This window comes from Argopecten irradians, chromosome 14 (assembly GCF_041381155.1).
Source record: "Argopecten irradians isolate NY chromosome 14, Ai_NY, whole genome shotgun sequence".
NCBI lineage: Eukaryota > Metazoa > Mollusca > Bivalvia > Pectinida > Pectinidae > Argopecten > Argopecten irradians.
In genome coordinates, this window is record NC_091147.1 from 32,518,980 (window position 1) to 32,544,372 (window position 25,393).

Genomic DNA, 25,393 nt, shown 5'->3' on the forward strand with positions numbered 1-25,393 from the left:
AGCATTGGTAGCTTACTTTTGGGAAAACTTGTTTCAGAAGGGACAGAACCTAGCTAGGATCTTGGCCAGGGGAATCACTCTTGAATCTTAGTACAAATGTATGACTATCGACGGCAATCATTATAATTTAGAATGAGTTGTGTTGCGAAAAGGTTTATGTTGTACAGAAAATAATTTATGACTTTTAAATACACAATTTCCATTTTTTTTCTCTTAAACTCACTAATAAAAATTAGGATTTCGTTTTAATAATATGTACATTTACTAATTATGTTTCTGTGTGCTTATAAGTCTGGATAATTCAATCTTCATTTTTATAAGCAAAGTTCCAATTACATGTTCATTAAAACGTTTTAAGATTAAGTCAAGAAACAAAACATAATTTTATCGAAATACATTGTTTTACCTCAATTTATGTTATACGTCAAATATCACAAAAAAAAATCGCAGTGTCCGTACGACATACACTCAATATAACAAGAATATTACAAATCAACAACATTTATTTTTTTATTTCGTGATTGTAACAAATTAAAAGGACAATTCACTCGGCTAATTCTTTTACATAACCAAGAAGTCAAAAGTATGGCATAAATGGTATAGTTCAACACATTTCTTATGAAAACAGTATAATCATGAAATATTGACAAATTCCACATCATTGTTTAGTATTTTAATTGATACTGTTGAAATCACAAGATGTTTCTACCACAAAGTGTAATGGCGGACAGCGAGCGAGTTTGAACATTTCACACACATGTCACCCACGTTGACTTTTCTGGCATATCACAGTAAAGCCGACTGATCTAATTTCCAGTAGAACTGGGAATTTTTTTTCCCCGATATATGTACAAAATTTAATGTTCTCTTAGACTGAATTGTCCCTTTAACTTCCAACTGGATTCTTGGATATCATAAATACTTCATGAGCCTGAATTACCCAAGAGTGTATGGTTGGGGAGATGTCACCAGAAAACTAAAAATATGACGTCGCTACTATGCTCAAATTGTATGTCACATGTAAATGTTAACCTTCATTTTCCCATTATCGGTCAAAAATGATAGCAAATACGATGTAGTTATTACCTACATCGATTAAGGGAAGCTATTGAATAAAGTCCCGTCCTAAATTGTCCTTGTCTAAATATTTATATGACACAGATACGAATGGATACTGACTGGACAATTTATGGTAAAAAAATCAAAACTGGACAAACTGGTTAACAAGGCAATGTTTGGTGTTTACATTTAATATCAAGTTTAAAAAGATAATATGAATTATAATGATGGATACAGCTGGTTCAAATATGGCTACCATTAATAAATCTCTAGAATAGAGGAAGATGATTAAATACGTTATGGATATTATCCAGTAAATATCGAATCTGAGGTTAATATCCCACTGAACGTAGAGCCATTATTGTATTCGACGAAAACAGTTGAATGTTTAGTGAGTCGGCATTTCAGATTGATAAATGAAAAGAACAGGACGAGTTCGAAATTAACGACTTTTTTTTTCCTTTTAAAGACGACTGTATCTGGGATATACATGTACACATGCACGCGTGCCATAGATACTACTTCCATTCAACATTTTCTTTTAATTTCTTTTATTTTCGAAAAATATTTCATAGCAATACTATGACATTATATTAAACATATTATATATAATAGAGAAAGTGTCATAAACATTCATCCACTCATTCATTCTTAATTGTTTTAAATGAAAGCATTGCCTATGTTTTATCAAAGAAAGGGAAAAGAAGGCAGATGAGAGAAGGAGAAGAAGATTTGCAGAGAGAGAAAAAAGAAAATGGTGGAGGTGTGTTCTGAGAAGAAAGATATGTATATAAGAGGCAGAGCTGGGCAGAAGGAGGGGTGCAGAGAAGGACCGAATGCACTTTTAACTTTCTATATAACTGATTTTATATATAGTAACTTGATAAATTGCAAGAAATGGATCTTATAATATTCAATACCATTGTATGAAAAAAGTGAAAAAAATAACAAAGTTTTGAACATATACACACATTAAGTATAGCACATAAAATGAACAGTGTTAAAGAGTCAAAGTTTAGATAAGATTTACAAGTTTTATCCACTTTTAAAGAATATCCAGAAGTTTTTCAAAATTAGTAAAAAAATTCTGCACTTCAGTACAATCAAACAAGAGATTTGTAATTGTACTCCCTTTCTGCAAGGCAGAGCATACATTTGTCGGATTATTAGATTAACTTATTTTAAAAAGAATAAAAATTTGTTGTCAAAATATTATGTGAAATTCTAAATTCTACTAACCGCTGCAGTTTAGTATTATTAGTGACCCGAAAAGGAACATAATATATTTTTTTCCATAAAATCTTTGTTTATAGTCCAATACCATTCCCCCCCACTTAGTTTGACCAGTAATGATAGTTTCATTTTTGATTAAGAATTTGTATAGAAATCTTGAGATCCACGTGCCTTTTTCAGTATAATTTTTAAATTTTAAAGGTATTGTTGGAAAATTAATTGGATGATAAGAGATGTATTGAGATAACTTTTAATACCCCCAATTAATCCATGATATTTGAGAAAATTACAAATTCTGCCATGAATATCACACAATTCAATAAAAGGCAAAAAAAATTCCACTAGTGATATCTTTCATTAAGTCCTGTATACATTAAAAAATGAGTAAAAAAACAGATTTTATTCCCAATGTTTTTATGTTTTCATTAATACCAATATTGGGGATTGTATCACAGCGATGTTATTATTTATTATTTGAAGGATTTTAGCCTGAAGTTTATACGGCATGATTTAAAAACATTAACCCAGAAAGCATTTTTTATCATTATCATTACAATATTTAAGTAGTCACTGCCCACAATGTTCTTGATCAACTTGACTTGTGTTAGACTTACACCTTCGCTCTCTAGTTCTTGATCAACAGCTGACTTGAGTTTGACCTTCACCTTCGCTCTCTAGTTCTTGATCAAACACTGACTTGTGTTTTGACTTTCACTTTATCATCTAGTACTTGATCAACACTGACTTGATTGTGTTTGACCTTTACCTTTGCCATCTAGTTCTTTGATCAACACTGACTTGTGTTTGAACTTTCACTTTGTAATCTATACTTGATATCAGTGACTTGTGTTTGACCTTTAACATTCTCGCTCTCTAGTTCTTGATCAACACTGACTTGCGTTTGACCTTGACCTCTCTAGTTTCTTGAACTTCATGTATTGTGTTTTGACCTTCAACTAGCTCTCTCTTGTTCAACACTGACTTGTGTTTGACCTTCAACTTCGTCATTTAGTTCTTGATCAAACACTGACTTGTGTTTGACCTCGAACTTCTCTCTCTCTCGTTCGTGTATCAACACTGGGGACTACCTCAAACTTCTTCATCTAGTTCGTGATCAACACTGACTTGTGTTTGACCTTAAACTTCGTCATCTAGTTCTTGATCAACACTGACTTTGTGTTTGACCTTAAAACTTCGTCATCTTAGTTCTTGATCAAACACTGACTTGTGTTTGACCTTCGTCACTCTAATCTTGACTGACTTGTGTTTGACCTTCAAACTTCTCGTACATCTAGTTCTTGCATCACACTGACACTAGTGTGTTTGACCTTCAACTTCGCCATCTAGTTACTTGATCAACACTGACTTGTGTTTGACCTTCAACTTCGTCATCTAGTTCTTGATCAACACTTGACCTTCAACTTCGTCATCTAGTTCTTGATCAACACTGACTTGTGTTTGACCTTCAAATCTAGTTCGATCACACAGGACTTGTGTTTGACCTTAGACTTCGTCATCTAGTTCTTGATCAACACTGACTATTTTTTGTGTTTGACCTTCAACTTCGTCATCTAGTTCTTGATCAACACTGACTTGTGTTTGACCTTCGTCATCTAGTTTGACACTGACTTGTGTTTGACCTTCAACTTCGCCATCTAGTTCTTGATCAACACTGACTTGTGTTTGACCTTCAATTCGTTGACCCATCTCTAGTTCTTGATCAACACTGACTTGTGTTTGACCTTCAACTTCGTCATCTAGTTCTTGATCAACACTGACTTGTGTTTGACCTTCAACTTCGTCATCTAGTTCTTGATCAACACTGACTTGTGTTTGACCTTACAAATGACTTCGTCCATCTAGTTCTTGATCAACACTGACTTGACTTGTTTGACCTTAACTTCGTCATCTAGTTCTTGATCAACACTGACTTGTGTTTTGACCTTCAACTTCGTCATCTAGTTCTTGATCAACCACTGACTGTGTTTGACCTTCAACTTCGTCATCTAGTTCTGATCAACACTGACTTGTGTTTGACCTTCAACTTCGTCATCTAGTTCTTGATCAACACTGACTTGTGTTTGACCTTCATCTACTTGACTTGTGTTTGACCTTCAACTTCGTCTCTAGTTCTTGATCAACACTGACTTGTGTTTGACCTTCAACTTCGTCATCTAGTTTTCGTCTCTAGTTCTGATCAACACTGACTTGTGTTTGACCTTCAACTTCGTCATCTAGTTCTTGATCAACACTGACTTTGTGTATTGACCTTCAACTTCGTCATCTAGTTCTTGATCAACACTGACTTGTGTTTGACCTTCAACTTCGTCATCTAGTTCTGATCAAACACTGACTTGTGTTGACCTCAACTTCGTTTTTGATCACACTGACTTTGTTTGACCTCTAACTTCGTCATCTAGTTCTCGATCAACACTGACTTGTGTTTGACCTTCAACTTCGTCATCTAGTTCTTGATCAACACTGACTTGTGTTTGACCTTCAATTGTCATCTAGTTCTTGATCAACACTGACTTGTGTTTGACCTCAACTTCGTCATCTAGTTCTTGATCAACACTGACTTGTGTTTGACTTTCAACTTCGTCATCTAGTACTTGATCAGCACTGACTTGTGTTTGACCTTCAACTTCGTCATCTAGTTCTTGATCAGCACTGACTTGTGTTTGACCTTCAACTTCGTCATCTAGTTCTTGATCAGCACTGACTTGTGTTTGACCTTCAACTTCGTCATCTAGTTCTTGATCACACTGACTTGTGTTTGACCTTCGCCTTCGCCATCTAGTTCTCCATCAACACTGACTTGTGTTTGACCTTCGCCTTCGCCATCTAGTTCTTGATCAGCAGGTTGTAAAGTTCACGCTAAACATACCTCTGACAATATCGCTATACACAACAGCGCAGAAAACGTCCTACAGTCAATTGTATTTTTTCTGCAAAAAATAAAGAGATAAGTAGATATATGTAACTTATTATTTTAGCTTGATTTAATTAAACAAAACAGAACACCTTAATTTCCCCCCCACTAATTATATATATGAAATTTATCTGTAAATTACATCGGATATAGACCTTATCAGCATGAAATACAATACTGAATTCGCTACTGAAACGACTTTTGATTTTTAAGACGGAAATTTAAAACTAGATTGATATTTTTTGTAGAGTCGCAAAAGTTTCGTCATCATCTTCTAAAAAATTTCATTCAGATAAATAAAATGTTAATTTTCATAATCCTGGTCGTCTTAGTTTTCCGCGCGTTAGTTGATTATCACTGCGCTAGTCGGTAAAACAGCGAAATGAATATTCATTGACTGATTTGTTAACATAGATTGAACAGGAAATCTTCCATTAATTTGGTGCAACCACGGTCATCGCCCTCCCCCCCCCCCCCCCCCCCCCCCCCCCCCCCTCCCCCCCCCCCCCCCCTTTTTCCCTTCCCCCCCCCCCCCCCCTAGGCCATCATAGCATAATACTGATGTATATTGTGATACTTTAAAAATGGTTGTGAAAAGAGAATTGGGGCCCTGTAAAGCGAAAGATGAGTTCAGTTTTCTTTACCTCTATTCCTATAGTGTGAAATTATCATTTTCAAGTAAAAACTATAGATTTTTCTGACGTGTAACATAACAAGAAGTATTAGCACAACCGTGTGATTTTCTATAGATCATGTTACTTGCATCACGGTCTTGTATAAGCGATCTAGCTTAAGGTATCAAATAGGCAACTCACGATCTTACATTGATGGAGACAATTAAAAATATCTTAGGTGAAAAAGCATGAAAAAACTGTATTTGTATTTTGATATGTCGTAATATTAGATATGGTCTGACTAGTCTCAATGACTAACAGATGGTCACATGAGTTTTGATATTTTTCAGAAACACAGAGTCATTATTCCTTTTCTGAACGTTGAGTTCTTCAGGGGTGGAGTCATATGGCCGTCGTTTTTCTTGTCATCAACATGCACATCAGATAATACTTTTGACATTTGTCAAAGAAACTTCATATGTAATATAGAAATTAAGGACCTTTGATTCGGTCTATATGATATTATACCGTCCTATTAGACTACCAGGGTGGGTATAACGCCATATTGACTTTATCCAAAGGTTCGTAATTGATTGATATCGTACAGCTGTATTTAATGATGCTCCAAATCTTTTCTGAAATTCTCTGAAAATGTTTGGAAAATTGGTTTCCAATGAACTATTTTAATGTTTTGAATTGAAAATCCTTTTAATTTTGTCTTTTTACCCGCTTTTGATTGTTCTACAATTGTGTACATATAATAATACACCCGTAACTAAATTGCTCTACTTTCATAATATTGTGTCCGGCACAAACTTTTGTTGTGAACTTCAACTCCATCCTCTAATTCTTTCGTTTGACCTTCACCTCCGCCCTCTATTTCGTGATTTAGCACTAATTTGTGTTTGAACTTAACCTTCACCCTCTAGTTATTTCGTTTGACCTTCACCTCCGCCCTCTAGTTCGTGATTTAGCACTAATTTGTGTTTGAACTTAACCTTCACCCTCTAGTTATTTCGTTTAACCTTCACCTCCGCCCTCTAGTTCGTGATTTAGCACTAATTTGTGTTTGAACTTTACCTTCACCCTCTAGTTATTTCGTTTGACCTTCACCTCCGCCCTCTAGTTCGTGATTTAGCACTAATTTGTGTTTGAACTTCACCTTCACCCTCTAGTTATTTCGTTTGACCTTCACCTCCGCTCTCTAGTTCGTGATTAGCACTAACTTGTGTTTGACATTCACCTTCGCCCTCTAGTTTGTAATCAGAAGGTCATAAAGGCGTCGCCAAACTTATCTCTGACAATATCGCTATACACGACAGGAATGAAAACAGAAGTCTAGCAGTCAAGTGCATTTTCTGCAAATTAAACATTAAAAAGGGTACACACATGTAAATAATCGTAAAGAAGAACACGTCTAATTTATGACACTCCTTATGTTAACTTTTTTTTTTATTTACAAAGTTACGCATTTTAATTTACAAATCTCTAGGACAAATATCTAATTCTTCCTTTGCTATGATGATCACTAATAAAGTCACAGGGGGAGACGCAGTTCTGAGTCGCTAAAATGGTTTGCAGATGAAAATAATAGCACTTCCCGAGTATGCCTGTCTATGTTCTGTGGTCGTTAGACGGGTCATACACGGGAACATCCTCGATACTCCAGGGGTTCCGATCAAGAATTGTATAACGTTACACTGTGGTTGACTGTGTGGTTTTAAAGTCGCGCGTCATTTAAATATCTGTACAAAAAATGCAGTTTACACACCAGTAAACAACAATTAATAAAAATCATTCCTTAAAAATATTGTGGAGGACTATTTTTATTGATATGAAACTTGCGTAATGTTTGAAATCAGCTGATCGATGCACGAGAATCGTTGTATTCATAGTGTATTCATAGTGTTTTCATAGGCAAATGTTTGTTTTCGTCAGTTGGTTGATTCATAGTGTGACGAAACTCTCAAAATGTAAATAAAAGCAAATTACTTCATTCTATGTTGTGATATCCGCTTGACGTCCAAAACTGCTGTTGGAAAGCGTATGCGTCATGGTCGTTGTGTCAAAATACCTGACGTTTTCATACATGTTAAATTGACCACTAGTACTAATAATAAATATTGACGGACCAGGATTTCACTGATGAGTTTCATACATTTAACGTGTATGGCACGAACTTGATCTTGATGGTAAATGCTTGATGGTTATCTGGCGGGAAATAGACGATGACGTGTCGTGCGAATGCTTTTACATGTATACATGTAGTCCGACATTGAGTTTTATTTTATGGAACAACTATAAAGATTCAAATTCAATAAGACGTTAATGTTCCCAATTAGAAGAATTTGATATCGATGCATTCTTTATCAAACGATGACTTTTGAATACTAATTAATGTCTTTTTGCTGATGAAAAAACATTACTTCACCTTATTTGCATATTTCGGTAAATACACGTTACCGTATTCCCGCTGTATTTTTATCGGTTCAAACGAATATGATTGTGGTAGAAAAAAAGTAACACTACTAATAATATATAATAATAAGAAGTAATATAACAACCTGAAAGAACTTTAATTTCAACCATAAATAAATTACAACACAATTTTGAAATATAAAGTCTAGGTGGATTTGATATTGTTAGGTTTTGAAAATAATTAACTTTATTAAAAAAAATAAAAGTCGGATAAGCAGCGAATATTTACTTAAAAAATGGAAACTTTTATAAAATGCCAGCATGTCACCATCTCAAAATATTATAAAAAATAAACCAAGAAATATAATGATTTAAACACAATTAGGTAAAATCCACTGGAATCTATATCCTGAGCTATACTCATGCAATTTTGATACTTTTTTTTTACAAGTTTTAGATATTGCCGAGAATTTTGTTTTGTGACATATCGTTTTGTGAATAAAAACGAATCTACATGATCATGACAAATATAATTAATTACTGTTAAAAGGAAATAGATTTTTGTCAACGAAGGTCTAGAGCTTCAAAATTGATTAAACGAATTATGTTTTAGGTAAATGAAAACAAATTGATTTCAAACTCTCTATTTTACAAGAACATAAGCTGAATTACACATGAAATAAATCATCACTAAGGTTTATGATCAATACGTTTAGTTACGGTTTTAGCCTCGCTCAAGCATATTCTACGAGCAGGAGGAACTGTGAATTTTAATTAGGCGATTGTCCAAAATCTGGAGAAATGTTTTTTGCAAATGGGGCTGGTATTTCTTGATGACGGGAGACTTAGATGTGTAGGGTGATTTTGAAAGAAAATCATCGCTCTTTCCAGCGGTAGTAGCCGTTTTTATGAAGATCTGCTAAGAATGTGTTTTATAGCCACACAATGTAGACGGGTTAGAAATTTTGTCACAACAAATGAGACTTCAATCATATTTAGCTCCGCCTATTTCAAGTTCAGCCAATCATCGTCACCTTAGAGTGGACTCGACTATCTTGTTGCGTCACTTCATTCAAAACAGTGTACACTCGCTACAGTAGAATAGTACTTTCGTCGTTCACAGGTAGGTTCAACGGCAGTAATATGTCATCTATTGTTCAAACTTGAGCTAAAGTTGAGACAAAGTCTACCTTATCGCCTACTACTTTGGGGTAGTGAAATGAAAATGTAACTATTTCAAAGTAAAAAAAAAATAAAAAAAATAAAAACATTATATAAAATGGGAAAATGTAACTTTGCCACAGTGTAGGTTGTAATGTCATCTTTTGTTATAGCTTGAGGTATAGTTGAGACAGAGTCTACTATTATCAGCTACTGCTGTGGAATAGTTATCGTTTCTTGTTGAATAGTTTTTAACTATTCGCCGGGGCAAAATAACTAATCTTCAGTTGAAGGTGAAAGTAATGACTGGAGAAATAACTACGCACGTAGTCAGCAGGTACTTGTTAAAACAGACATGGAAGAGAACAAAAAACAAGTAACATCCATTACACTCATTAAGTTATCCACATTCATGACATCCATGGAGCAACGTATGAAAGCGACAAAACAAATCCAGAATTTCAAGAGACATCAACTTTTTATTAAAGATAAAGCTCAGGTACTTGTCGTGAGATTTTTGTACTCTTATTTCTATTTGCATCATTTCATTTCACAATATGTCCATTTTGCGATAAAGACTCACACATAAAATGATAAAATGTAACTATGCCACAGTAATATGTAATGTCGTCTCTTGTTATAGCTTGAGGTGTAGTTGAGACAGAGTCTACTATTATCAGTCATTGCTGTGGAATAGTTATCTTTTCCTGTGGAATAGTTATCTTTTCCTGTGGAATAGTTATCTTTTCCTGTGGAATAGTTATCTTTTCCTGTGGAATAGTTATTTTTTCCCGTAAGAAGTTAATATCTTGTTAATATCTGGGTAGCCGTTATAGACAGTGTTTGCTGATTTTGTTAATTTGGAATAATGATGCTTATAAATATGATTTAAGAACTAACAGCAATTATGGAATTCCTCTTCACAGACTTTCTCTAACTAAATCTTCTTTCATACATTCTTCTCTGCATGTATATTGAATGACTTGAATGAAGCGACTTTATCATTATCATCATTAGCAACTTTAAAAAAAAGTATGTCATGTAATTTTGATGAAAAAGATCCAGCCTACTACAATTTTTGGTGACACGAATACAAATGTTGTACATTAAGACATCGGTGCAGAAAGTTAAACTTATTTCGTGCAAACCTCATCAACAGTCTAAATTGGATCTGTGGTCATAAGTATAAGAGTGCATACAAAATTTTTCTCAATGTAATAAATATTTGAATGGCAGAATTATTTTATCAAATAACTTAAGACACTTGAATGTTGATATGAATTTGAAAATTTCACTACGCGATACCTTGCTTTATTTTGATCATATAATCCAAAGCATTTTCAGACACGTGCATCAATTTATAAAGTCCAGCAAAAGATTTTGGTTTTACAAAAAAATGTAAATTTTGTATTTCGTGACTGTGATTTGGTGTCGCTAATCACCCCTGTGTCCATAAGTTTCATTTATAAAGTTAACAATGACATTCCGAAAACATATATTATGTCTTCACAAACCAAACTTTTGACAACCAGTGTGAGTTTGTATATATGTCCAGTCGCTGAAACTTGTAATTACTATTTTTTAATCGACTAAACCATCTACACATAATTATAAGTTTATCTGCTAAAGACAAGAATAAGAGAATTGGCATTGTTCTTCGTTAATAAAAGTTACATACTTTATTCTTTAAACCATTAGATTTAAACTAATGTAATTATTCCGTCGGTAAGAAATATCTAAATCAAAAATAAATAAATCAAAAGGAAAATAAAACATTAGAAGTGCATTATTGCTGTATAATCAATGAAACGAAAATTAAGGACTTGCATATTATGAAAAGCAAGCGACCTTTGTGTAATTAATGTAAAATCCAATATGAATTAACACTCATTTTATATATATAATATGATTCTATGAATTACTGATATTCACATTATGATCAAAGACAAATTATTACATTGGTTCTATGTTCAATTCACATTTACATTTTAAATGTCCCTCCATTAGTTGCATTCTTCAAATGTCAAAGTCATTGTTGACTACAATGTGATTAGCTTATCGTCACGTATTTTATTTTTGGGAAAGAATAACTCTATAGCTGGATTTCATTTTCGACAGCTGTGAAAGCAGAAACAAATAAATTCACCCATCCGATTAAACAAATGACATTCTATCTTATAACCTGGGTTGTTTCGATTATCTACTGATATAGCAGGAATCTATAATTGTACAAATAATTGATATTTACATAATGACGAAATGAAAAAAACCTTTTAAGACTCGTTTCATAAAAACACATTTACATGATGATAAGATAAAAGCTGATAAGACTCATTCCATCAGATCCCATATGAAATAAACACTCATTACAGATCCTATATATATATATTATATCTATATTATTACACCGGACAATGTGAAGATTATTTTTCTGTATATATATATATATATATATTATATAACATTATTCCATTAATGTAATGTTTCGTCGATATTATTATGATTATCAAAAACAAATTATCATATATTGGATCTATTTCCAAACCACATGTACAGTTTAACTGTCGCTCCAGATGTTAAGTTTGATGTATAAATTGGCGACACACAAAGACTATTGTATTCCCGACTTGTCCCAGGGTATATATGTACTTCTGTCAGTACAAGGGAGTGCAAGTGTACATTTGGTAAGTAATGTTTCTATACTGACTTAACTTAAGACTGTTTTAGAGTTAGTGTTCTCTATATATCTGGTATCTATGACACAGGAAATACACTGTGTGGTAAAATCGATAGGAACAATGGCATACCATAATAACTGATTTAGAAAATTGAATAACAGATCGAAAAAAAATGCCAATCGACACAGATGGAAAACCAGTGTCTTTCGAATTTAAATTATTTCAAAAGTTAAAACAGTCAATTTTTATCTAAAGCAAATAAATTTGGTGTTACTTAAATACGGAACCACCTTTTTGTTATTACATATAAAGTAATGCTGGTCAATTAAGTTTTTTTGTGATTTTATGTTATCTTTATAATATTTCATGGGCACCTCAATTATTCATTTTCATAATATTATCAAACTAATTTTTCAGTAAAGAAACCAAGTATTAAACGAAAAATCTCTTTTGTTTCTAAAGAGATTGTTCTTTCAAATTGCATTTTTTTTCTAATTTGGTAGCGAATACTCATCGAAGGTTGTAAACGCTTTCTTCATTACCCGATGAAATTAAAAAGAAATAGTGACATGAATACTTAAAACTAATTTTTCAGACTAGTTTACAAAGTGTATTCATGTATGATTGGGATTGAATTATCAACGTCTCTTTTGTGACCTCACGGTAACGTCATTTTTTCTCATAGATGTATGGAAACAAGAATCTGTCAATCAGAAAATCATATTTAATTATTCAGTGATCCGATGTAGATGAATGTCAAACTACATGGCTAGTCTAGGATGATATAGTCTGTTAATGTAAGAAAGAATCTAGATGGGATATCAATCTTCCATTGTCAAAATAGGGTTCGGACATGATATGGTATGATTATTTTTTGTATATGTTGATGCACAGTTGGCAACGTAGTGATCCAATGGCAAGTAATAAAATGTAAATGTAAGCTATACATTCATTTATTTCAGAAAATACGACTGTTTATTGTACTGATCTCAGTCCTACTGTGAACATGTGTTACGATATTAACTCAGAGATGTTAGGCTGACGAGCCAGAGTCTGACGATAGCGTCTAAAACAAATGGCAAATATCAAGAGAGTTTGAAATCGAAAGACGACTCTGTTAAAAAGTTGATACCGCCATTGGGCTAGATCATTAAATAAATGAATCAGTTGTTCCCAATTTATCATTTTTATTTGATCTTAAACATGTCATCTATTGTTCAAACCTGAGGTATAGTTGAGACAAAGTCTACTTTATCGCCTACAAATGTGATATAGTAAAATAGAAATATAACTGTTTCAAAGTTTAAAAAAACATTATATAAAATGAGAAAATGTAACTATGCCGCAGTGGGCTGTAATGTCATCTATTATTATAGCTTGAAGTATAGTTGAGACAGATTTTACTGTTATCAGCTACTGCTGTGGAATAGTTATCTTTTCCCGTGGAATAGTTTGTAACAATTCCACGGGGCAATGTAACTAATCTTCAGCTGAAGGTAAATTTTATGACTGGTGAAATAACTACGCACGTAGTCAGCCGTTACTTGTTAAATCAGACCTGGAAAATAACAAAAAAAATCCATTCATTAAGGAATTCACATTCATGAAATCCATGGAGAGATGTAACATCATATCAAAGCGACAAACAATCCAGAGTTCCAAAAGACAACTGTTTTGTTATTAAAGATGAAGCGTAGGTACTTGTCGTGAGAATTTTGTACTCTTATTTCAATTCATATTAATTCATTTAAAAATATTTACATTTTGCCAAAAAGACTCCAATTACTCTAATGATTATCATTATCTGCATTATGAGTGAATAAATACAGCTTAGACTCGGTGTACTAATACCAATAAACATTAATGGGAGTCCTGTTTACTGACACCAAGTTACTCCACGCGGAAAATTGACATTGTCGATAAATAAAATTTATTCTAGTTATGAAATTATAAAAAGAAACTTGTAACCGTCTGGATTATTAATGGGACACTGAAAAATTATTTGCAAATAGTGAGTTTTGCTTGACTTAGGTATTTTAAGGGGAATTTTTTTATCACATCGACCTTGACTGTTCAGGATAAATGGTTGAAGCGCGGAAATTCAAATGTTCATTCACATCTAAAACATGTTTTACTGTGAAATAGAAAAAAGGAAAATATAATAATCAAAGGATTGCAATTTCTGGAGATATAAATAAAATCTGGATAGCAGATAAATATTGATAGTGACCTACCGAGCGCTATTCTATTTATCGATCACCCAGATTGCATTCATATCTCCAATAATTGTAATATATGAGGTTTTAAACACCAAACAAATGCAAGATTTCCTGCGTAATATATGAAAACAGGGGAGAGTCATTTCGCTGTTTTGCCGTCTGGTGTGGTGATAGTCAACTACCGAGCGGTATTTAGGACGACGACGGGACACATAATGCAACCCGCGTTATGAAAATTAACATTTTCTTTAATTTAAGTAAATCATCCAGAAGATAATGATAAATATAGTATTAACGGTAAGTTGATAATTTTTTCGACTCAAAATTATTGGCCTCGTTTTGCATACCCCTTTTAAAAAGGTAATGGGCCTTTAAGTGACAATAGTTCGTAGATTTATGCCATAGATATGTATGACATTTGCAATTTAATCCATCTAATTATTCTTATAACTTGATTCCTTAATTGGAATAGAGCTTATATCATTGCGATTAATAATGATAAAGATATCATGTTATTATATTAGAAGATTTCTGTCGTCCCAGATGTTGAGCATGGTTTAATGATAGAAATATAGACAAGCGATACTGTATGGCTGTTTAATTTCGAGAGAGAGAAAAATTGCGATTTTCTCTTTACATATACTGATGAGTAGAATTTTTAAAGTAACACGTACTTTAGAGTTGTTAAATTTCGCGGGTGTAAAATATCGCTATACATATTTTGGCATTATTCACGGGGGCTTATTTTTACGAATTATCTTAGTAACCTTTAAAAGTGTCATTTAGACGACAAGCTGTAATATGTTAAACCATGATTTGGGTAAAATTTACGATTGAACATCAATTACTGGTTATCAATATCGTGTTTGCTTTATCGGCATTGGAGCCATTTTGACCAGAGTGACCTTGAATAAAGGGCAAGGTCATTCATTTGAACAAACTTGGTAGCCCTTCATCCCAGTATGTCGCAGTTAATATCAGGTCTCTAGACTAGGTATTAATAAAAAGACGTTTAAAGATTTTAGACATTTTGGCCGGTGAATGAAGGTCAAGACATGGTAGTCCCTTATTCCAACATGCCACAGGCCTAATCTCAGATTTTTAGACCTCTTCATTTTTGACAAGAAGTCTTTTCAAGATTTCAGCCTTTTTTACCATTGTGATCTGGAATGAAGGTCAAGAGTGCTATTAATGCATATGTTATGAAAATAATCTTTCAGAAAATGCGACTGATTGCTGTCGTTTTCTGTTCCCTCATGTGTGCTGTGATTTCAACCGAGGGACATTTGGCGAATATGGTGGCTGAATATAAGAAATGTGAAGAAGGAACAAAGAAGTACGAAAATACGAATCTGAAAAAACAATCACCCGTTCCATCAAGAAGAAAAGCAGTAATTGCAACCCTTTCTACAAGTGCTATCATTTAATACCAGATTAAATAACTTATCTATAGTTAACAAACACTTCTATAGTATAGCAAAGTGTCAAATTTGACAGTATGTAAACCAATATAGTGTGAATTAAAAAGCATGGCCTATGTAGTAAGTTTTAAGTAAATATTGAAGCTAGAAAGTATTAAATAAAATATGCTGCACAATGTTAAGAGCTGATGTATCCAAATATACACTAAACAAAAGATTAATCAGCTTAAAGATAACAAAATCATAAATGGTGAAGCACATCATACAAAGGCAAAATTAAAAATAGGAAATAAACAACGCCAACTACAACAGAGAGGAAAGATCTCAAGTAAATGTGAATAAAATTTTAAAAAAAAATGATTACCTTCCTTGCTAGTAACATTGACACAAAAAGGTCAGGATAAGCAAGTGATTGGGCAGCCCCTACCTACTAGACTTGTCCTGGCCTAACAGATAAACACAGGCAACTACTGGGAACAGTTCCTACAAATATACACGTTGTCGTCCCAGGTGCGGAGCAGTCTGCAGAACCTTCCATAGTTTTCAGCAGATCGAAGATCATTCGTTAGGCTGCTCCATACCCGAACCGCCTCAAACCAGAATGATCTTTCCACCTAGTTCCCCTTCTTTAATCTCAGCATGGTGGCAATCTGTTGTCGTCTGAAAGGATACTTTTCAGAATATAGTTTGATAATATCTGATAACAAGTCGGATGTCCAATTTCTTATAATTTTGAAAACTTCTTTTGCTATGGTTTTTGCTTATAAAAGGGGCAATTCAGTCTAAGATTACATTAAATTTACACATATGTCGGAAACAAACCAGTTGTAATGAACGTGAGATTATTTGGTTTTACTGTGATATGCCAGGAAATCCCAGTGTCGTGAAATTTGTGTGAAGCGTTCAAACTCGTTCGCTGTTTGTCATTACACATTGTGGTCGGAAGTCTTGAATGAAGAACTCTGACTGTTGCATGTGGAGTAGGGCAACTATTGTCTAGAACTACTCAAATCGCTTTTACAGTAGTGTGTTTGCCGTATTATGTGAATTTAAATATCTAAAAACAAATTTATCAACTCCTCGGTGGTTATGTGTTGCATTTGTTTAACACACTTGACATTGTCTCGGGCTTGAGTACAGCGTACATATGGTACCTGATGAAAGTATTACTATCAGATTTTCAACGGTTTCAATCAAAATACTTCACAATGTCGAGGAATTTTTCCATAATATCTTATATTTATATGTTTCATAGAAATTTAGAACAATACATTTATGTCATATTTTGCTTCGTGGTTATGTAACAGAATAAGCCTCACTTAATCGTCCCTTTAATATGTAAAAAAATCTTAATGTTTAACAAAAATTGAATTGTTGATGCATAATCCTTTTTAATCAATCTTCTTTCTCTTTCCTGTATCTTTTCTATTTTCCTAGTGTAAGTTATATTACAATAATGCCAGGCTAATCGACAGTAATTAAAATTTGATCAAATGAAAGATTTAAATATAGTGATATCTGCCTTTTGGAGTAAATAGATGCCTATTATTTTCAGTATACATAATTGTTTTGAGGATTGTCTAAATATATTTGATATATGAGAGTAAAAATTTAGGCTACTGTCTATATCTATGCCTAAAAGTTTCAGTGTCTTCACAAGGTATATTTTGGTTTTCCATGTTAAAAGCTTTAATATGTTGCGCAGATTTCCTACCTATACTAATGGCTTGAAATTGTCTGGATTTGCCTTCATCCATGTAGTTGAAAACTGGTCAATTAAGATTTTACTTTCTTTCTCTAGGACACTTTGGACTTTTGATGTAACGTCACTTATGTAAGACAGTATGTTGTCATTAGCATAGAGAGGCTTCTGCTTTTTAGATGCATAAACATATCATTAACACATATACATGTATTAAAAGACTGTGGCAAGAGTATGGACCCCTGAGGGACCCATTTCCTTAATGGCTCCAAGGCACTGCGTATGGGCCCCAGTATAGTCTCATGTAACTTGTCGCTAAGATAACTGCTGATGACCTCAGTAGCAGGTTTATCAAACCCATAAGCATGCAGCTTCTCCAGCAACAATTTATGATGGATACAGTCGAGGGCCTTAGGAAGATCCATAAGAATTCCTCCTATATAATGTCCATTGTCCAAGAGGTCAGCCGTCAGTCCTTAAGGAGGCGAAGCAGAGTAGAATGACACCTTAAGCCCCGCCTGAAAGCTGCCAAGAAGGGGTTAAAATGGTGTTTCAGAAAAGTTCAAGCAAATATTTTAGATATTGCAGGTAAAATACTGATAGGTCTGTAATTTTCTTTACAAAGGGAGTCATTTTTTTAAATAATGAGTTAACTTGCTTTTAGCTGCTTTTGGGGAATTTGGGGATTTGGGTATAGCCAAACAGTAATTACAATAATTGCATAAAGGATTATTCAGAGCATCCAATAATCGAATAAAAGATAACTTCGAGTATCACATCCAGCTTTCAACATTATTGCTGATATGCCATCAAATCCAACTGACATCATTGTGTCAAGTTGTGAAATTGTTGAATAGCCCCGATTTGGTTCTATATGATTAAAAGAAAATGAGGGAATTTTACTTAATACCCTAGTTTATTCTTAACTTTATATATACTGGTAATATCGGCATGTTGAATTCCCCCTGAGAAACTCTCTATGTTTACTTAATAATATCTTTAATCTTTTTAGTCTCTCTTTCGTAAATAACATTAGGAGAATGAACTCTGATATCTATAACGTGCCTCCATTTCCATTCTTGATTATCATGAACATATATATATACAACCAAGTCTATCCATAAAGACCACCCGAGCCGAGTGATGCACTGGTAAAATTGTGATATATGTATATGGTCTAAGAAAATTGTCTTATTAAACAGGTAGTCGTTATGCAGAATTGGTCGCTATAACAGGATTCACTGTACTGTGAAATCATTATATATATATATATATATTTTGTTTTCATTTTTTGTGAATTTCGATTTTTGGCCTGAAACAACAAACATATGTCTATTCGAAATTGTATCTTTAAAAATAGACATACGTGAATGTCAACTACGAGACTCTGGTTGGAGTATTAGGTCCGGGGCCGCGGTGGCCGAGTGGTTAAGATGTCCCGACATATTACCACAAGCCCTCCACCTCTGGGAAGCGGGTTCGAATCCCATGTGGGGCAGTTGCCAGGTACTGACCGTTGGCCGGTGGTTTTTCTCCGGGTATCCGGCTTTCCTCCACCAACAAACCTGGCACGTCCTTACATGACCCTGGCTGTTAATAGGACGTAAAAAATAAACAAACCAAAAATATTAGGTCCGTTTAAATTACTAAAAACAGACATGTTTTTTAAACAGTCGTAATAATGTATTTCAAAGTCTAACCAAAGCCAAACTTAATATAATTATTTTTCATCCATTATTATGCGTAAAGCTTGAATTACAGAAACAACTCGCTCATATAGAAACACTGTGTTACGCGTCAACACACAAATTTTAATCCCAGCGAAAATGTAAAATTTTGAAAATTGCGCAAACTAAAATAATCGATTCCATTACATCGACACATACCGATTTCAACAGTATGAAGTGTTTCGTGACAACCTGCCATTAGCATTGATTTCCAACGCCGAAATTATTCTAGATACAAACCAGTCGTCGTAGAGTTGTTTGCTATAACTTAACTCATGATCCATTGCTGCAAAATTATCACTGTTTCTTTACATGATTCAAATATGTAACAGGGTAGGTGAAAATGGAGGACACTAGCGGGGCGTTCTATAGATTGAGGCAAATGGTTACTAATGCCACTTCATAGGTATATCTTGTAACTGTATACGCAACCTATAGAGACCGCAGAAACAAATGTTTTCCCTTAGACGACAATGTCAACGTTTGCCACTGTTAACGTGGGACAAACGTCAGTTGCTTATACGGGAAATGAAAACGGAGAATATTGAAAACAAGACAAAGATGATAATTATTTACAAATGGAATAAACGGCATATGCGATAAATTTATACAAAAGAGTCATACACCCTCGCTAACACGCACACACTCAAACAGCTTCCCTAAAAGGTCCTGATAACGTAACCTCACACATGTACAAAAGTTCCAGTGACAAATAGCTGACAAATAGTTATTGCGGAAAAAACACTCAATCCAGAGCCTCAGCAGTATGCAGTCCAGAGTCTGGAAGACCCAAATACAAATTTTGTTTAGCCCCCACTATTGCCAAAGTTTCTTTGCAAGATGCACCTCAAACATTTGGTTGTATTCACATGAGAATTTTGAGGGGAAAAAAACTTTTCCAACAAAAGTATGTTCACAACACGGAGGCATTCGGTTAGCCATCAAAAAGTGAAGCCCATCTACAGTGTGTGTAATGTTTTTGACACAAATACCATCAAACTGTGCATAAAGAGAGTGAACAGTGTTGTTGGCAATGGTTTTCGTGTAATCAACTTAGAATGTGTTCAGAAATCTACGATAACTATGCATGCATGTTTATGTGATGAAGCAGTAAAACTCTCGGTGAAAGGTGAAGCCTTATAAAACTTGTATCAGAGGAGCGTACGTTAGGATTAGTGTCAATTTACATGTCTCAGTGTCAAGGTTGCAAAAAAATGTTCAAATTTGAGACAAGTCCAAAGCTGCCTAACTCAAAACGGTACGACATCAATGTGAGAGCCGTGTGGGGAAGCATGGTAACAGGTAATGGTCCAGCCCATTTGAACGAATTCCTCGCCAAGCTTGATTCGCCTGGTATGACACAAACCTCCTTTTCCGCCATTGAACAGGAAATAGGCCAGTGGTGGAAAGATGCCCTAGAAACGGAACTATTGATGGCAGGTGCTGAGGAACGAGAGATCGCGATCAGTAAAGGCAATTATCATGGAGAGGTACCATGCATAACAGTCATAACGGACGGAGGATGGTCAAAGAGAACACACAAACACACATATAATGCTCTGGGTGGGGTAGCTATAATTATTGGCCAGGAAACAAAGAAACTGTTACATATAGGAGTACGTAACAAGTACTGTTACATTTGCAATATGTCACAACAAAAACAGGAGGTACCTAGACCACATAAGTGTTTTAAGAACTGGGAAGATAGCAGCCAGTCCATGGAGGCGGACATTATCGTTGAAGGTTTCAATCAGGCAGAAACAAAGCATGACCTGCGGTACACCAAAGTCATCGGTGATGGGGACTCTTCTACATTTGCAAAGATTAGGGAAGAATTGCCGATATGGGGCAAAGATGTTGTTAAACTAGAGTGTTGCAATCATGCCTGCAAATGTGTCCGATCTAAGTTAGAAAAGTTGGTAGTGGATAATCCATCTTATAAATGTAGACACCATCTAACCAAAGCAGCCAGAATCCGAATTGTAAGTGCCATTCGTTGTGCAATTCGAATACGTAAATGCGCTGTAAAGCCAAATCAACGTCTCCTATGTTACCACCATGTGACGATAATGCAGACTCGCATTCCAACAACACACATGTTGATGAGGTCATCACTGAGCAGGTTAACATGTCGACAGACACTAACATATTAATACCTCTGGCAGAGAAGAGCAGTCGATTGATTGGATGCCTCACTACCAACCTGGCTGAAAGTTGGATGCACATTCGATCTAAATTTGACGGAGGAAAGGTCTACAACCTTTGTAATCGTGGTTCTTGGCATGGTCGTTGCTATGGTGGGGCATTAAGAATGGATCTTGGACCACAATGGTCTCCGACGGTGTGGAAATCCGCTACAGCTACAGAGCCTGGGTTCCTGATTTCTAAACTGTACAGGCAAAGACACCAGATGCACCTAAATACCACCACACATAAAGGCAAGCAAACGACAAAAGAAAAAAAGATGGAAGAGAAAAATGGTAAGCGCAACTCAGGCGAACTCCAAGAAAGCTAGACTATCATATGGACCAGAGGCCATAGATTTTTCAGAGGATGTATCACCAAAAACACTTGGTCAATTGAAAGAAAATTGAAAAATCAACCCTCCAACAATCAGATTCATCCATTTGGCATACAGAGAGACGAAAAAGAATCACAGCATCTACTATTGGCCCTATTATACGCAGAAATCCATCGATACCTGTCTCATGTTTAGTCCGCAAACATCTCTACAGTAAATTCAGAGGAAATAAATACACCACACATGGTCTCTTGCAAGAAGAAAATAGCCTGAAAGAATACCAACTGAAAAAGACTGAGCATAATATCAATGTGGAAATCCAATCGAGTGGCCTTGTCATTGACAGATGCAACTAATTTTTAGGTGCCAGTCCGGATGGAATAGTTGTTGTTTGAAATGGGGAAGTTGGCCTGGTTGAAGTGAAGATTGTTCTGTACAATAAACCACTTAATTTGTATCAAGCAGCTGAAACTCAGAAAAACTTTTGTTTGGAATTGAAGGAGGGCAAATTAACACTGCGAGAAAACCATGACTATTTCTATCAATGCCATGGATTGATGAACATTTGTGATAAGCCCTGGATTGATCTTGTAGTGCGCACAAGCCAGCCATACCAAATGTACATTCAACGCATTTTTAGAAATATTCAGTTGTTGGAAAACAAAATGATGCCAAAGCTTGAAAGCTTTTACTACAAAGCTCTACTTCCAGAGTTAACTTCACCACGAGAAGGGAAAAGTCCAGGAATCAGAGAGCCGGGAATTTGGGTAAGACATGTATAGAATATAAAGAATTGATAGGCTTATTAATATTAAATATGACATAATTAATATTTTATATTACATAGTTAGCTTATTCAGGAAAAATCATTGAAAGGGTGTGATACATGATTCTGTGGTAAGTATCTAAGTTTTGAATGGTAAAAGTACAGAATTTAAATTTAACACTGACACTTTTTGTCTTTTCAGTATAATGAATCGGCCAAGAAAAATGTGACCGAAAGAAGCAGACGAACACATTCCAAGACAGCCGCAGCGAAAAGTAATGTTCCAACACCCACATCCCATACATCAACTTTGCCAAGGTAAATTGAAATTGTGTTAATTAACTTACATTATATATAATAATAATAATAAAAATACTGTAAGAGATATCTTCATAATTCCAATTGTTCTGAAATCAGAACGATTTTTTAAGTGTTCCAGCAAAATTAATGTAGTGTAACTTACTTACTTTTGGAGAAAATCGTCTTTTTGTGTCCCAATTTCCCTGATGCAAATTTCCACTTGGAAGGTCTTTATCACTACGGTGTTTATTCACGTTGAAAACAAGCGTTCTGACGCCCTTCGCGGGTTAAGTTCATTTTACGAATTTAAAATCAACAAAAGGAGCGGAATAATATCAAGAAACAATGCATTTTCAGCTGTAATATCGACATTAGTCGGGCACAAAACCCGATATCGGATAATAAGAATTTCCTGTAATAGTTGCAATAGGAAAATATTACGATGTCAGTAAATAAATGTTTAATTTCTTTCGTTTGATTCAATTTCTGAATTTGTTGACTTGATCCCCAACATTCCAGTGACGTCACTTTTAGTAGGAGTGAATGAAACGGCAGTCAGTCCCGCCAAACAGTGACGTCACAATCATCGGAATGACGTCGCTTACATATTTCCCACGGTAGTAAAAAGGAGTACACACTCATTCGGTTTAGTGAATGCAACTTTTATTGATCATCAAAGAAGCGTTCCGCTTTAAGCGAAATCGTGTAAATAACAGACAATTTGCTTTCGTTTTGAATACCATCTTTTGTATGTATAATGAAAAAGTTACAGGATAAACAGAATGCCTGGTCACTATCTTACAATACAAGTTTTATTTTGGTGTCGACAGGGAAAACAGAGATAACTCTGCAAAACCTCCTCATCTCATCTCATCGCAAAAACGATAGCAGCATCGATATTAATTATAGCAAAATAAAAATGTCCAACGTTGGGAATATTGCAAGTACATTCATTATTTACATAAACCAGTAATTAGAATAATCATTTATTTCATCTAGACTAAATAATTTGCGAATCCCATACACCGACTGCAAGGAGACGACCTTGGCCTATCGCTAGTCACGATGCTCTCGATCGTGGTCTTATATTATGTAACTTTTCATGGGATATTAAATCTAGATACATCTGTTTTCGACAGTTAAATTTCTATAAACATGTGTAAAACAAGCAGTTTCAACTGCTATTCCGAGGCCGTAAAATGCAATCTTGATCACCTCAGCCAAAACATCGGGGCACGCAAATTATGACAGAAACGTTTACTAGTAATTTGATACGTATGTCATTTTAAAGTATTGGAGACCTTTTGATATGCACGTGTATATATTATGACGTTTCAAGTGGCTGCCCGTATTATTTTTTTGTGAAAAATGAATTATATATATTATATATATGTTATAAAATTCGGTTAGCTTTTTTATTGTCATTATTGTTATATACTCTGTATGTATTATTTAAACGAAAACACATATTTTACCTAAGAAGCCAATTATATAAATAATGTAAGTATCGGTTAGCTTGTAATACAATAATATTAATAATGTTTATTGATCATGCCATTTTAGATGGTGTAGGAAAATCAGAGTATTCAGCAATTTATGTAGGATTTTTTAAGGCGAGCCCATCACACTAAATTTCAAATTTTGATGGGTTCCAGTACAAAGAAATATGGAAGGTTCTCAAAATTTTGGTGAGTCCCACAGGAAAATGACGAGTCCAGGACTCATCTAGGCGACTCCCGTAAATCACTGAACTGTACCCGAAAAAAACCTATTAACCTGCGACCAGTACCTGGTAATGCCCCACATATTAACCAGGCGGCCCCTATAGCTTATAGTTTAAAATTATTAAGATATAACAGATTAAACCAATTTCACATAAGAGTGATACCAATATTATTGTTATTTGAAAATATGTTATTGAATTTAATGTCTGAAATATTACAGTGAAAATCATGAAGTGACCAAAGCACCTCCTTGCAATGAAGCTATAGCTGGCAGTTCAGCATCTACCTCACAAAGGTATCATCAAGTAAAAGTTTTGTTTTAAAAAATGAAACAAGAGGAATGAAGAATAATAATTTATTATTCATTTCTCGTTACAATTGTATTTCAGCAAAATTTCTATTACAAACAATTCAACAGTATGTATTATAATTATAATAAAAGTAGCAATAATCATTAGCTCATTAAAACTAAAAAAGCATGTGTTTGAATATTTTGCCTAATTTGTGTTTTCTAGGTTATCAAGAGCCCGCACATCAAAGGTGAAGTTTGTGGGAAGAACCATAAAACAGCAATGGATTATCGATGAAAATAAAAACCAACGCGAATGGTATAAGGGGACAGTTTTGAGTGTTGTGTCCGGTGTTGATGGTGCTGCTGATGCAGTATATGAGGTTCAGTATGAGGGAGAAGAGGACCCATACGAAGTGGATCACCTGCTAGAAGATTATATATACAGGTCTTCAGCATTAGTGTTCATGGATATTTAAAAGTGAGTAGAGAGTTATTCTATGTGCTTGTAGATTGCACCATAAATTCTTCATTCAATCATACATTCCAATTTTATTATATTCCAAAATACGTATAAATTAAGCATAAAAATGAAAACATCACATTTTAAAGTGCTTAAAAAGAGTTTT

General features: G+C 34.4%; 1 pseudogene; it reads left to right on the forward strand.

Moving 5' to 3' along the window:
- Positions 1-20,456: 20,456 nt before the first annotated feature.
- LOC138308050 (uncharacterized) lies at positions 20,457-22,773 on the forward strand (annotated as a pseudogene).
- Positions 22,774-25,393: the final 2,620 nt, after the last annotated feature.